Below are 16,054 nucleotides of genomic sequence, written 5' to 3'. Positions count from 1 at the left end.
ATTAGACTCGCAGATTACTATTTGCTTGAGTAAGAATTGAATCGAGAAAGAGAGATATAAATCTTTGATATACTTTATTAATATTGAGTCTAGTTGATTCTCTTAAAAGTATATTAGAGTTTGTCCATACAGATTGTTAATCGAAATATTGGGTGCGGTTGTTGCACCCCCGCTTTTTCAATTGGTATCAGAGCAGGCAAACACGTTAAAGACCTTATAAGTATGTGTTTGTAGCGATCTGATTATGGACGAGCCTATCTCTAATAACGTACCAGTTCAGAAATTACCAGATGATTCTAAAAGCTTGGATTCACCTGAGAGAACTGTCACATCTAAGTCAATATCTAAACATTCTCTTGATGTAAAAACTTTTGATTGGGAAACTCTCCTAGAAGAACAGTTGGATGAACTTTCTGATGAAGGTGATTCAGATATTGATAGATATGTTCATGAGGAAGTCTCAGAGTATGTTAAGTTTTTGGATTCGTGGAATATGAAGAAGATTACAACTTCTCATGTCTCACCTCTTCTGACTCCTCTCTGTCGAGAAAACAAGAAATTGAGAAGATGTTACGCATGTGTTTATATTTCGAATCGTTCTAAAGAATCGATCCTCAAGGATTCTGAGGAGAACCTACGTATGATGTCACTTGAATGTGATAATATTTATCAAAAGTATTTTTTTTTTTGGAAGAGAAACTTGCAGAATCTGAAGCAAGGTTTAACTCTCAACATATTAGTTTTGATGACAGAGAAAGTGCTTGTCTTGCTCGAAAAAAACACCTTGAGGCTGATTTAGATGTTGTTCTTGATAAAATCAAGATGTTGGAATATGACTTGAAAAAGTTCAATACCAGTTCAAGCAAATTAACCACTATGCTAGGAGCAAGTAAAAATCATCGTGATACACGAGGATTGGGCTATAAGGGAATAGATGCTCCAAGTATTAGCAAAGAGGTAAAATTTGTCAAGGCTAGTGATTCTTCTCAACAAAAGGTTTCCACTGATGGCAAAAGTGAAATATCTTCACCGAAAATTAAGGTTCGAAAGAGCAAAGTATATCAACCTCCAAAGTCAGCACATACAGGTCGAGGTAAGAACATTCCTTATGTTTGCCACTATTGCGGAAATAAAGGTCATCTAGAAAGGAGATGTCCTTTCTGTATAAGGAATGAGAAACTTCATGATGTTCTTGTTTGGGCATCACAAGAAGTTGTGAAACCAAGATCATATGTTAAGACTAATCCCCTTAATACTGCAGGTTGTAACTTTCCAACCTTTAGGCAAAGGAATCAGTGTTGTGATAAACCTATTTTTGCCTATAAACGTCATACGAATCCTTTTCACAATCGTAATGGTTATCAAAAGTATAACTTCGTAAATACGAAGACAAGATCCTATGTTCCCAATTGGAGAAAGACTAACTTGCAAAAGAATAGTAAATCCAATCCTCTTTCGAGAAATCTTGAAGAGTGTAACGGGAAAAAGGTTCCGGTTGTTTTTAAACGCACTCATAGGTGGGTTCCAAATAAATTCAATGACACTTTGAGTGTGAAAAGGAATGATCTCCCAGAAAATTCCACCTATGGAGAAGGCAGTATCCATGATGTTGGAACTTAAAGAGTTCTTTGGAAAGATGGATTTGGATGTGAAAGGTTCTAAAAGTGATCTCTTTCATGATAATCTAAAAGTCACTTGTGGTGATCAAGACATTGTTCACCTCAACACAACCTGAGTGTGTTTTAAGTGCATCCTCACCAAGGAATGCCCTGTTATGTATACGGTGAGGGAAGCACGAAAATTGGGGCGCACAGATTATGTTTGGTAAGGCTGTAGAATTCAAATGGATTCATCTAAAAAGGTATGTCTATAAACTTGAGCAATATTTGTACTTTTATTTTCTTAGAGAACTTATAATGATTCACATACCTTTCTTATCATTTTTTTCTACCTAACTCGATCTGTGTTTAAGGTTCTTAAATGTTTAGGTTTGAAAATAATAGTTCGGGATGTTTGGACTACATGGTACACATACCAGGTATGCATAACATCATTTAAAATAAAAATATAGGGTTTTAGGTACGCATACCCGTCTGTATACTGCTCCAGGATACGAAAATTCGTTTGCAAACCCGTATGCATACTGGACGTCGATATTCGGTAAATTTGTTTTGGTCGTAACTTCTTCGTCCGAACTCGGAATGACCTCATTCTTTTTGCATTCTCTTCCTCTTTGAATTATCTTTAAAATGGTGATATAAATCCTAAATGTGAATGAGTTGATGTTGGTCTTTTTACCGCATCTTGTTTTTGAGTGTTTTTCTCCGTTTCGTCGCACTTGTTCTACTGGACTTGGGCACTTGGATTCTTGGAGTAATTCTATTCTAATCTCATTTATAGCTTTTACAAGAATGATGTTGGTGAATCACAAAGAAGGAAATTCAAGAATGGGCAGTAGTACGCATTGTTATGGGATTCTTGAATGTTGACAATCATCTTATGTGAACTATGATGCATTGTCTTTAATGACTTTGTATGTTCTTCTTTGTTAAGAAAATCTTTTCATACGCTTTTGGTAACCACTTTTGGTGTAAATCCGTGCGAAAAAGATTGATTCTACCTTATAAGGACAAAGATTGATTTTTACAGTATTAATCTTTATGGTTTTATATATTGCAATTTGTTATGGGATATGTGTGTTTGCGTCCGTGAACTGTGATTGTCCGATACCTTGTCGAAAATTAAGTCCTTTATATGTCGATATGCATGTGTTGATAAAAGAAGGAATGAACTTTTGACAAATACAAAAGTTAAGCCTATTGTGTCAATTATTGATGGAAGATAGGTTAAAATCTTTTGTTTACAAGGATTATATTTATTGTATGCCATTGTGAAAATGGTGATGGAAAATAGAATGAATCCTTGCTTATTCCACGGTATAAAGTCGACCTCTGATCCACAATTTTTGTGTACATACTGTGTTGTTCCATAAGGTGTCTTATGTTGAGCACAATCGACTGAGTTATTCTTAGCTTAGTTGTTGCTTCGTGAGGTACTTTATGTCGAGCATGTTCAAATAAATTAATCATTTTCGTTTGGTTATTTAGTTGTTGCTCCGTAAGTTCTCTTTTGTCGAGCATGACCAATTAAATTGATTACTATTGTGATTAATCTATTTGTATATTTTTGAGTCTCCATAAGTTCACTTATGTTGAGCATTTCCGATTAAATCAATCATGGGTTCTCTTGTGGTTAATTTAATTGAGTATTTTGGATTCAAATTCATACTTGTATGTGATTTGTTATGTCCAAACAAATCCTTCTTTTCTTTTGAAATTAAGGTCGCTCTTGTTGTTCCTTTGGGAATGACATATAATGGGGGGGGAGTTCTTAATTGAACTTGTGCTTAATTGACAAATCTTTGTGGGGAGTGCGGCTGTGGAATATTATAGGGATTATATTGTATCTTTGTAAAACTCCTTGATGGATGCATTTAGCTTCGGCTATATGATTGCATCTAAATAAGATGATATGTGCTTACTTTTGGTCATGAAATGTCTCTTTCAGGAATTTCATTAAGATCCCGTTTTCGTACCTTTTCCAATTTTATTGACAAAAAGGGGGAGAACTAATATGTGGTTCATACTACAAATACATATGTTTTTCGGATCATTATGTAAGGGGGAGTAGTTTCCATGTGAGATGGAGTACTGACTAAGGGGGAGTGATACATATCACCATAGTATTGTTGTCGAAGTTGTGATGCAATTGAACTTTGATACTATGACACTGTATAACAATGATTGAGAACTCTTATTTTCTCGTTGTTATAGCTACGGATTTTCAACAACGATGATGCTGAACTTACAACCTTTGGGATCATTGGAGTACTTGGAAGTGACGAAGATTCGAGTAATGTTGAAGATTAGGCATGTGGAATAGGAGCTAAAAAAGTTAATTCATTTATTTTTGTATTCCATATGTATTGATAGTTTTGTAACTAAAATTGACAAAGTGGGAGATTGTTAGAGCATTGCTCGTTCGAACTCGCATGGTTTGTATCTCAAGCATGTTTGTCAATGTTAGTGATCAAAACTATAAGTCTTGATTTCTAGTCTACTATAGCTAAGTCTCGGACTAGGATAGAAAGTGCAGTTGATCTCAAGAACTCCATGGCAATCATCATACAAGACGAATGACTACTCAAGGAACTGGTGTATCTTCATCGACTAAAAGGTATGTGGAGACTTGAACTTATCTATCACTCAAAAGTATATCTACTCTATCTTCTATTTTGAGACAAAAGTCGTTTTGCTATATAGACTTTGATTATACACATTTGCTATTTCGAGCCGAGTTTATCTCGCCTGCCTATTTCTCGAAATATGTGTTGGTAAGCTTTGGACAAGTTCATCTTTACCTAGTGACGAAAGTCATGACACGTTTCAATCACCTTGAAAATTGCTTACTTTGACGAAATATCCTCTAAGAATGTTTCAATGGTTGAAATGAGAGTTTAGATTAAATAACCAATGATGGTTAAAATGAGAGTTTGGATTAGAATCTTTGAGTATTTTGGCTTGTTCACCATGAGTGGAGTTGAGTAAATCATCTTCCATGCTGCTGGTAGGTTTCTTCTTTTCGCGTTCAACAATGCCAGAAGCAATAAGATGTTCCACTAGAGGTTCAAAGTAGTGGGTCTGTTTCTTGGCTTTACAAGCTTCCTTCTTTATCTTAGCCATGTCAGAATCCATTTTGGCTTTAAGCTGAGATAAGGTAGGGATAAAGTTGAATGGGAAGGGTTTGAGGGGAGAAGAGGTGGGGGAAATGATGGTATTGAATGGTTGATCATGAGTAGTAGGGGAATTGGTTCTTTGAGCTCTAGCAGTAGTTTTTTTGCTAGGTTGTTTTTTTTTTGTAGGTATTAGTAAGATTCTTGGACAAGTCTAATTTTTTGTTTTTCACCTGGCAAGCAATGGCATCTGGGTGTTGAGTGGTTTCTGCAGTGCCATTTTGACTTGGTTGGGCTCCAAAGATTAGTGGTTCACAGGAGGAGTTGGCAATGTTGGCTAAAGTAGTTTCCAGCTCCAACTTCTTAGCATATTTCATTTTAACTTCAAATTTCATTGCAACATCTTTTCAAGAGTGGATGGGGGAACAATGGCTTTGCCAGCGAGAACACTTTTCTGCTATTGAGTTAGTGGGGATTGGGGTGGATTGAAAGGAAAGTTGATGTTGTGGGTTTGAGATGGTGGAATGGGGCAAAGGGGGCTGGGATGGTCAAGGATTCTACAGAATTTACAAAATTTGATACCATTGAGAGCATAAGCGAATTCCAACCAATATGAGATGGTAGTGGTTTCAAAAGCTTCCACCCAAATTCCAGAGGTCTAGTAACATCAATTTTGAGTTTGACTTCCATATTCTTCTCAAATCTGTCTCTTCCATTAGGTTTTCTAGCTTCTTGGAAGACTCCAACTGGCTTCAGAATGCCTATGATATCAGGCATTATGTGCTTAGGTATTCTCTTAATTAGGAGCTGAAAAAGTGGAAGTACACCAACCTCACCTAATAATTGGCTTAGCAATCTATATGGACCAACTCCAATATACTTTTAAGAGAATCAACTAGACAGTCAGACTCAATCTTAGTAAAAAGTATATCAACAAGTTATATCTCAATTTCTCGATCCAATACTTACTCAAGCAAATAGAAATCTGCGAGTCTAATTGATTACAAGAGAAATTAACTTGAACGGTACCAAAGACCAATGTTCAAGGATCAATCAATTTCAATCAACAACCAAAGGTCGGATTTCCCAATTGATCGATTTAATGCACAACCTGTGATATTTCAATTATATAACAAAGAAAAGAAATAACACAGACACCAGAAGTTTTGTTAACGAGGAAACCGCAAATGCAGAAAAACCCCGGGACATAGTTCAGATTGAACGCACATTGTATTAAGCCGCTACAGACATTAGCCTACTACAAACTAATTTCGGTCTGGACTGTAATTGAACCCTAATCAATCTCACACTGATCCAAGGTACAATTGCGCTTCTTACATCTCTGATCCCAGCAGGATACTGCGCACTTGATTCCCTTACCTGATCTCACCCACAGCTAAAAGTTGTTACGTCCCAAAGTCGAAGACTTCTGTCCGTTTCTGGCACAAGGCAGACAAGAAGATTCTTAAAATGTCATTCTATATAGGGCTGCACAACGGGTAGGGTGGGTAAGATATGGCCTATACCCGCCACCCTACCCGTTTACCGGCGGTTAAGAAAATTTTTACCCGCCACCCTACCCGCCAAATAATGGATAGGGTAGGATACGGTTAAAAAACTGGCGGGTAGGGTAGGGTTGACGGGTAGGAGTAGGTATGTGCACTTCTAGGTAGGGTGGGTAGGATATGGCCTATACCCGCCACCCTACCCGTTTACTGGCGGTTAAGAAAATCTTTACCCGCCACCCTACCCGCCAAATAGTGGATAGGATAGGATACGGTTAAAAAACTGGCGGGTAGGGTAGGGTTGGCGGGTATGGATAGGGTATGTGCACCCCTAATTCTATATATCAAATCCCTAGAGCAGGGGCAAACAAGTCAATATGTCCGAGTGGCTAAGGAGACAGACTTGAAATCTGTTGGGCTACGCCCATATAAGGGTAATAGAACTGACATAGTTCGAACCCTGCTGTTCACGATTATCACTTTTTTTTCTCGATATTTTTTTTCCCTCGGGTCTGTTGATGATTTATAACTAACTAATAGAACTGTTTCCTAATCTAACTAGGAGACTTATTGTTACTAGTCCATATAAGGGTTCTGACATAGTTCAACTCTTCTTATTCTCCTGCTGCTTGTAATAAGCTAAGAAGGCCTAAGGTGAAGCGAACAACATGACCAATCGGAAAACAACTTCAAAGAAAGATCTGAAGATGATGGTGAGGACTTCTTCATCTTCCTGTTCTTCGAAAATAGATCATCAGGATATATTGCGTGAGATCTTTCTTCTTCTTCCTTTAAAATCCATATACAGATTCAGGTGCGTTTCGAAATTATGGAATTCCCTTTTGTGCGACCCGGTTTTTATGTACACATTACTCAAATACTTCATAACTACTCCCCCATGGACCCTCGTTTATCACGAACATGATGGTGCAAAAACCCTCTTTGAAACTCGTTTTCTCCAACTTCATCACAAATTCGTAACTGATTGCGACGGCTTTTCTTTCAAATTCCTTTTAGATTTTCGGACATATTCAAAAACAACAAAACTATACATCTTTTAGCCTCGTGCGTCAACGGTTTAGTTCTTTGTTCAAATCGTGGACAAAATTCTAATCCCCATAGGTTCTTCATATGCAATCCTGTTACCGAACAATGTGTATTGCTCCCTTCTCGGCCTCATCAGGGTGAGTCTGCTAAAAGTGCTGGGACTATAAAATTGGTAAGTGAAATTATCAATTCTGCATGTCACTACAAGGTGGTTTATCTCCCAACTGTACCTGCATCTGTGAGTCCTTTCAAGTTGCAAGTCTACTCATCTGACACGGGCAAATGGAATACCTATAAAGTTTCATGCAATACAGCAATTACTAAATATTGTTACACCATGTTTATCCGCAATGGAGTCTTGTATTGGACTGACAAAGAAAAGGAAACTAATAGAATGATCGTCGTAGCTTACCCTCTCGAAAGCGATCAATGCTGGTTGATCGCCTTGCCTCGGGATAGCATAAATAGTGTGTATCACTGTCCGCATGCTTTTGATGGGTTTTTTTGGAGAGTCAGAAGGGTCAATCTATTATGGCCATATTAATGAGATAGTAAATATGCCGCCTTTACTGAGTGTTTGGCTGCTTGAGGACTACTACTCTGATGGTGTTGGAGGATGGTCGTGGCAATTGGTACACAGCAACATTGAATTGAAGATTAACAGCTCGTTCAGAAATTTAGATGGTGTGTCTAAGCGTTTCAATCCGGTGGATCAAAATGTTATCATCTTTATACGTAGTCGCTTTTGTTTGGCCTACGACATTGTGACCGGAACATCTGAAGTTCTTCAAGGTTCTCCTACTCGTATCAGAAATACTGGTAATCCACCACTTCTGATAACACCAAAGCCAACAGTAATTCCTTCATTGCCATCTGATCTTGAAGATATGGCTGGTTACTAATGTCTCTGCCCAGCAGTTTTTTCTTCTTGCTCTCATTATTAAATGATATTCTTATATTACCTGGTATTGTGCTGCTTTGTTAATTTACTTTTTCAGTCGTAGCTAATGAACATACACATCCATTCAGTACTTGAAAACTCTCAATAAGAAATTCAGTACTTGAAAACTCTCAAAAAGAATGGACAAATGACAAAGATAAAAATTATTATTTATCAAGGTTTTTTAAGCATCTATTCTCCCTAATAATACAATGAAGAAAACAAGGAAAAACTTACAAATATTTTGTGATTTACATAATCTCAACCACAGCTCGTCCAACAATACTTCCACGGTTGAGATCTTCATAAGCTTTACTTGCTTCTTCAAATTTGCATTTTCTCGAAATGGCAGCATTGAGGTGAATACACCTTTCTCAGCAAGTTTAACAATTTTGGGTAGATCTTGCCTGGCCCTAGCACCATATGATCCAATGATCTTTACCTGCTCGGAGAAAAATAGTTACATTGTTATGGCACTGGCAATCGGACTTGAATATAAATTACGAACCAATTGCTAGATAAGTAGGTAGTGCATTGTAAATTTCAAGGGTAAATTTCTACAATGGGCACATACACTAAGATTAGGGGCTTATGTCTCAACATAACATTACTTTCCAAAATCTTCAGACACAGGCATTATTCTGTACATAAGAGCTGAATAATAAAAACAGTCTCAAAGCTCACGACAGATGGCTAAATGAAAAATAAAATAAAATCGGATTTCAGGATTCATATCGATACTAAAATGTGGTATGCAAGAGATTTTAGATAGCCTAAATGACCTAGAAGGAAGATTTATAATCTAACCAGTAGCAAGATAGCTCAAGAAGAGAAGAACATAAAAAACAAGCAGGCAATCTCATCAAAAGTCAGGGTTTAGAATCTCATGAACCCGTCTCTTTAGAAAGTGTGATGTGCAAGCACCCACTTCATCCCACAAACCATTTTATATGGTAGCACGATTTCAATGATGATCCATCTTGAAAGGACATCCTTCTGGAGTTGCACAATTTGGACCTCAACGTTCCTAGGAATTTTGAACATTTCCAACAGTGTCGCATCGTACCTAGTGATGTCTCTCATAAGTTTATAACTGTATGAAAGGATTTCATTTCTAAAATATATTCGACTCACCTGTCTACGAACAAGACGAGTTATATCTATCTCCCCTATCACACCTGTTGGCGCAAGTGCAATCATTACAGCTTTCCCCCCGTCACGAACACTCTGTGTGCACTGCAAAAACGTTTGTGGTAACCCCAATGCTTCCACGGCGATGTCCACCCCCATGCCTCCAGTAATTTCCTGTCAAGAAAAACAAGCAAATAATTACGTCAAATTCATACCTAACTGCCTAGATGTATTTCTCAGAGAAACTGAAAATGCTGAAATCATAAATACACATTTTATACATGAGCGAGCAACTAAACATTTAAGCAGGATTTCTAAGTATACATCCTTAACATCAAGACCAAAAGAATAGTCATCATTGACATATCATTCTTGCTCCCGTATTTTGCAATGCACAACGGAACAAGTTCTTTTGAATCTATGAATTTAAGATACAACGCTAATCGAATTGTCAAAGAGTCTAAAAAAGCTTTAACCTGGCAACAAGAGTTAGTTATTATAGCCAGAAACCAATAGATAATAGCAAAAAGAAGAGTTAAGTATGTGCCTTGATCTTGTCAACGGCATCTTCTTTAGCTGCATTTACGGTGTGAGTTGCTCCTAGTGACTTTGCATTTCGAAGCTTTTCATCTTGAACATCAACTGCAATAATCTCAGAAGCACCAAATGCACGTGCTATCTGCAAGCAACTGAGATATTATGTAGTCATAATGATGTAAAATACTATATCACAGCAAATGGAAACAGAACCATAGACATATTTGCACCATTTAACTTCATTCATGCTTTGGATAAATCCATGTCTATGTAACCTGAGCAAAAACATATTATACCAAATTCACAAAAGGACGCTACAAGGAAAAAAAATCACCAAAATATTGATGTCAGAAAGAAATACCACAGTTAAAAGAGGTGGAAATCAAAAAGGAAAATCAAAACATTCATAACACAAAATGACTACAAAGAAAGCAAAAGCTTAAAGACGAGTAATATTACACCAATAGGATACATGTAAAACAGCAGACAGCAGAGAGTGAAGGTTGAGAAATGAATTAACTGGTGGTTTGTTTTTGAGGCTGAAACATCCCACAAGGAATTTAGTGAATAAGGAGAGATGATAATTTATGAAGATTTGGTTGCCTGACTAATACATAAACTTGCACTTATTCCAATTAACCTGATTAACCTTTATTTCTAAATTCCAAATGAGCTAGAATTTGCAGCAACAAAATAGACTAATGACAGTAAAGAGCACTGAACAATGAAGAATCTGCAAGATGTTACCGAACTTCAAACACTTGGACTATAATAGAGGCATTGAAATAAGTGAAGGAATGATTAGCAACACCCATCACATAGTTAATAAATTTTCAGCTCTTCACCTTGACCCTACACCACCAACGCCGATCACAGCAACAGAATCTCCAGCACGCATGTCAGCTGCATGTCTCATGGCACCATATGCAGTGAATACTGCACATCCCAGGATGGCGGACTCTGCGTATGGCAAAGTATTTGGAAGAACTGCTAATGCATGTGCAGGCCCAACACAATATTCTGCAAGCCCTCCCATACTGTACATGTAGACTGGGTTTCCTACAGAATCCAGAAAAGATAGTCAAACATACATCTCTGAACCTCACTGACAACCAAAACCAGAAACAACTACATCATTGTTCTCGGGATACCCACAGATGGTGAGCTGCTTGTTACTATGTGGAGGCAAATCAGATCTATTGGTTTGTCAAGGTCGTTTCATAAAGAACTTATACTATGATGATATGTGCTGTTACAGTAAGATGCGTGGAATATCTCCTGACTCATTCGTACCATGTCACTTAAAATAATTTGTTTTGTATCATCTACCTCTCTTTATTTTGCAGCTCATTTTCTAACTGGGTGAAGACCTGGCTTTCACAAGTGTCCAACAATAGTTGGTCCAGCACTTGGTAGTTGTACCACGAGGTCTGGGGTTTAAACCCAACTTGCATCAGGGTTATGGGGGATATTCTTATTTTCTCTGCCTAGCTACCCAGACTGTTACAGTAAGATGCGTGGAATATCTCCTGACTCATTCGTACCATGTCACTTAAAATAATTTCTTTTGTATCATCTACCTCTCTTTATTTTGCAGCTCACTTTCTAACTGGGTGAAGACCTGGCTTTCACAAGTGTCCAACAATAGTTGGTCCAGCACTTGGTAGTTGTACCACGAGGTCTGGGGTTTAAACCCAACTTGCATCAGGGTTATGGGGGATATTCTTATTTTCTCCCAGACTTTGCAGGTAACAAGCCTCTTCTAAAAGAAGAGGTTTATTGGGGGGGTGGGAGTGAGGGGGAAGGAGGGACCTGACTCTCGTTAACAGTATGTCTCCCAAGGATTTAGAACATAGGGCCCCCACATGCTTAGTTGGCTCTGGTTACCATGGAAGAACAGATACTCCTTAGTCTTTTGACTCTTCTCTAGGACTATTCCATGCCCAAACCAAACTCAATTGGCTATTTTCTATCACTGATATTATATGTTGATTCCTCTGTTAACTTCCTCTCAACAGTTTACAGCCCAGTAAGTAGTAATTGTTTTACGCTCCCTCTGAGTTTTAATTATACAAGTCATATTGCTCTCATACTGCTTGATCACAACAGTCAACACAGATGCATGCCAAGAATTCCATAGTTGAGAGAAGCAACCAAATGAATGGATATGAATCTCAATAATGTACATTATGATGGTAAAGGAATTATTGCGGTTGCAAATGCCTTAGCTTCCTGGCTTAGGCTTAGGCTAAGGCATTTACAACCATGCTTCCTTCAAAAGAACCACTAAGTCTGTTGTTCTTTTCAGATCATATTTCATTCTGATGGCTTCAAATTATTTTTCTCTTCAAGTTCAGGCTATGCCTTCTAACAGCCTCAGCCTGGGTAATTCATCTATTTACTTTGTATATTTTCAAAAAAGGAACAATATAAAATAAAAAAAAGGCTTCATAAATATTGGAGCAGAAATAAAGTAAAAGGTGTAACACCATTTAATATATACCGTCGCTACGGAGGAATAACCGAGTTTCACCATCATAAAGTGTTCCTTTTGCGCGATTGAAAGCAAAGAAAGCCTCACATAGATCTTCTTGGCCCTGATTCACAGGCAAATATTAAACAAAGGGTCATCATGGATCTTCTATTCATGCTGCTAAGTATGAAAAGCAACACCTATAAGCATAATAATGTTTACCTTTACACAGAAGGAACAATTGCCACACGGCATTATGAATGCTCCGACTACACGAGCGCCAATGGGAAATCTAACAAAAACATAAAAACAAAATATCATTAGTATTATTTTACTAACCAGATAACAATCTAACAACTTTACACTGCCTAAGATTGTGTTAGTTTTGAATGCCCATTCATATGATATTCTCCTTCGTTGATATCCACAATACACTTGAAGAAAACCTCTTTCCGGTATACCCCATTCACATGGAGTTGAAAGGATGTTCAAAATGTCGATTACTCTACTCATAAAAGTTGGCAATCAAACAAAAAACGTTTATTAATTATTGTTGCTGCACAATGGTCTATATAAGGCCAAAACGAAAGTACAAGATTCAAATACTATTACCCAATATGTTTATGTATCTCATTATCTATCTATGGGTTTTCGCTAACCATAACAAACAGTGCACAAAGCTTGTCAAATATGTACTATGTAGTATGGGTTTTGGGAACTGAACCAGAGTACTCATAGTATAACAAATATGCATATTACAGCAATGCAAATAATGAGTTAATAAAAATCTCTAAGCTTTGTGTTGGGGGTTTAAATAAGCTGTTTAAGCCCTTTGGGGTGTCCTAAGGTCTGACATTCTGAAAGTATGATCTTATCATGCAGACCAAGAAATATCTTTACACAATTATCAGAACATGCAGACGAATGGATCCGCTCAAAGTCAAATTGCAACATTCATATTAAAACCAAAATTAGGGGGGCTTTCAAGCATGTGATATCCAAAACTTCAACCTGGTTTAACTAGAGAACATACTACACAATAAAACTAAGTCAATAAGTAGCATGGTCATTCATTACTGGTGGGAAGCGTACCTTTTGATAATACCTGCATCAGTATTAGCCCCATATCAACTACTTCTCCAGTAATTTCATGACCCACGACACAAGGACTTGGAATGGTAGTTCACCTTTCATTACATGCAGATCAGAGTGACAAACTCCACAACCTGAAAGACGAAATCAATCAATTTAAGAATTCAATCATACAACAAATCTAAATATTCAAAAAAAATAAAAAAAATAATTGAATTGATTAAGGTTACCTTTGGTTTTGATAAGAAGTTCACCAGCTTTAGGTCTAGGCATATGAAATTCTTCAATAGTAAGTGGTGAATTAGCTTTACCCCAAAACACAGTACCACGAATATAAGAAGGTCCAGTACCAAAATGAAAAGAATTTGATTCACTCTTTGAAATTATTTCAGTGTTTTGAGTTTGATGATGAAATAATCTGTTCCATGTTGAGATTGATGGTCTGGAGATGGACAGTTTATCATTGAAAATACTACTACTACGGATCAGAATAGAACGAGAGAATTTCGTGAAAAAACCCATTGATCACTGAAATTTTGAGGGAGACAAGGAGAATCGAGGGGAGTGATTTGATTAATTTTGATTTGTATCAAGTGGAGTGTTTATCTGTAGTTTGTTTACTTCGAGGGACTAGTAAACGGTTTTGAGACTACATCGAGTGAAAATCTCGAGAAAAATTGACGGTTCCTGTAGTACTAAATTGGGATGATCGGATAAAGCTGTCTTAGGTATGCATGACAGTGGATAAGGACATGTATAAGCGTACGTAGGATTATTTGACATTATCTTTCCACCAATTTCTGACTTGAAAGCGAGCAATTCTAATAAGAATTCGTCCGGCAAACCCTTTATTTATTTATTTTTGTCAAGCCAGGGGATGGGTTAACACGTTTTGCAATTACGGTGAGACGTGAAAAAAAGATAGATGATCAGCCAAGTAGCAAAGGAGCGGCGTGATGGCACAAGTTTGTTTGCTGCTTAGCCAGATAGCCATTACCATCCAACAATATAGATAAGGTTGTGCGATAAAATTGATGTCGTCAGTGACTATATTTAGAACGCGCGATTGGGGATATAAAAAATAATTGGGGAATATAAATTATTTCCCCAACCAATACTGTTTGCTAAGGATGTTTTTGAGGGTAAAAATACCAAAATACCCTTTCCTCAAAATAAAAATCTAAAAACTTAAAATCAAAAAACAAAATCATATCCCCATTTCCATCTTCACTTCTTATTAATCTCTTTGAGGTTAGGGTTTTAAACCCAAATATTCCTCATTCCCTTTCAAATTCTAAATTTTCCCCACTCCCTTTCAAATTCTCTTCTCTTTCTCTACCGGCTCCTCACTTTGAAAACGATTTTTTTTTTTTTTTACATTCAGAAGTGATGAAGACCATGCCGGAAGTGATGAAGACCATGCCGGCAGTGATGAAGACATGCCGGAAGTGATGAAGACCATGCCGGCAGTGATGAAGACATGCCGGAAGTGATGAAGACCATGCCGCTAGTGACGAAGACCGTGTCGTTTTTTTTACATCACCGGAAGTGATGAAGACCATGTCGGAATTGATGAAGACCATGTCGTAAAACGGTGCAGGCATGCTTGGTAACTAACATTCAATGCCGTAACTAAATGCAGACATGCTCGATAGATTTCTATCAATTTGGTAGTCAAGGTGAAAAAAATTTAAGTTTCCTCGATACTTTACATCATGTGTCGGCAGACAAATTTAAGCAACATACTATGCCGGTAGCAGTACCGGCATGCTCGAGAATTAATTAACTGTACCGGAATACCGGTTAAAACCAGAAAAAAATCAAAACTGAATAGATTTTGAATTTAAGCAACATGCAACCCCCCCTGCATAGCGTACCGGCATAGTATTTTGGTTGAATACTATGCCAGCTTGAATTTAAAAATGGGGGATAAGCTCGGTACCGGCATAGACATGGTATGAATACCATGCCGGTATGGCTGCTTCCGGCATTGTATTCATACCACGTCCATGCCGACACCGATCTTTTTCAGCTGCAAAAATGGTGGATTCAAAGAAAAAAAAATCAAAATTTCAACCTCTTAGCAGCAATTCTCTCTTCACAATCATCCTCCATTTTCACCAAAAAAAGTTCCATTTCAAATACTTTTTCCCTCCGTCTACTCTCACCTCACCCACCCAAATACAAATAAATATACACACTAATTATTTAACAAATATTTAAGATTTTTCCTAATTATAATTAAACATTAAACCTGATTAGTGAGGGGTAGATTAGGTATTAGGTAAAATACTTAGATAAGGGGTGACCCTGATTTGATATTTTGATCCTGTTTTTGTCCTTTTCCTATATCCCCAATTGTTTTTAATATCCCCAATCGCGCGTTCTATATTTATCCATGTTTTATTTTAGGCTTGCATATCTCTTGCCCAAATTAAATATATTATTTTATGAATATCTGAATTTTATTTATTTATTCTCTTGATTTCATCCAATCTAATTTCAACGCTTTTGATTCTTCTGACCGGGAAATATAAATGGTCATTCAACAAAAGTATTTGAAGATGTTGTGACAACTAGAGAAAATTCAAATACTA

At 37.2% G+C, this 16,054-nt stretch overlaps 1 pseudogene; it reads right to left on the bottom strand.

Annotated features, from left to right (window-relative positions):
* Positions 1 to 8,157: 8,157 nt before the first annotated feature.
* On the bottom strand, positions 8,158 to 14,103 carry LOC113356595 (annotated as a pseudogene).
* Between the last annotated feature and the right edge of the window lie 1,951 nt (positions 14,104 to 16,054).

This window comes from Papaver somniferum, chromosome 3, assembly GCF_003573695.1.
Source record: "Papaver somniferum cultivar HN1 chromosome 3, ASM357369v1, whole genome shotgun sequence".
Classification (NCBI taxonomy): domain Eukaryota; kingdom Viridiplantae; phylum Streptophyta; class Magnoliopsida; order Ranunculales; family Papaveraceae; genus Papaver; species Papaver somniferum.
The sequence above is the reverse complement of the archived record's forward strand: the minus strand, read 5'-3'. Positions and strand labels throughout refer to the sequence as shown.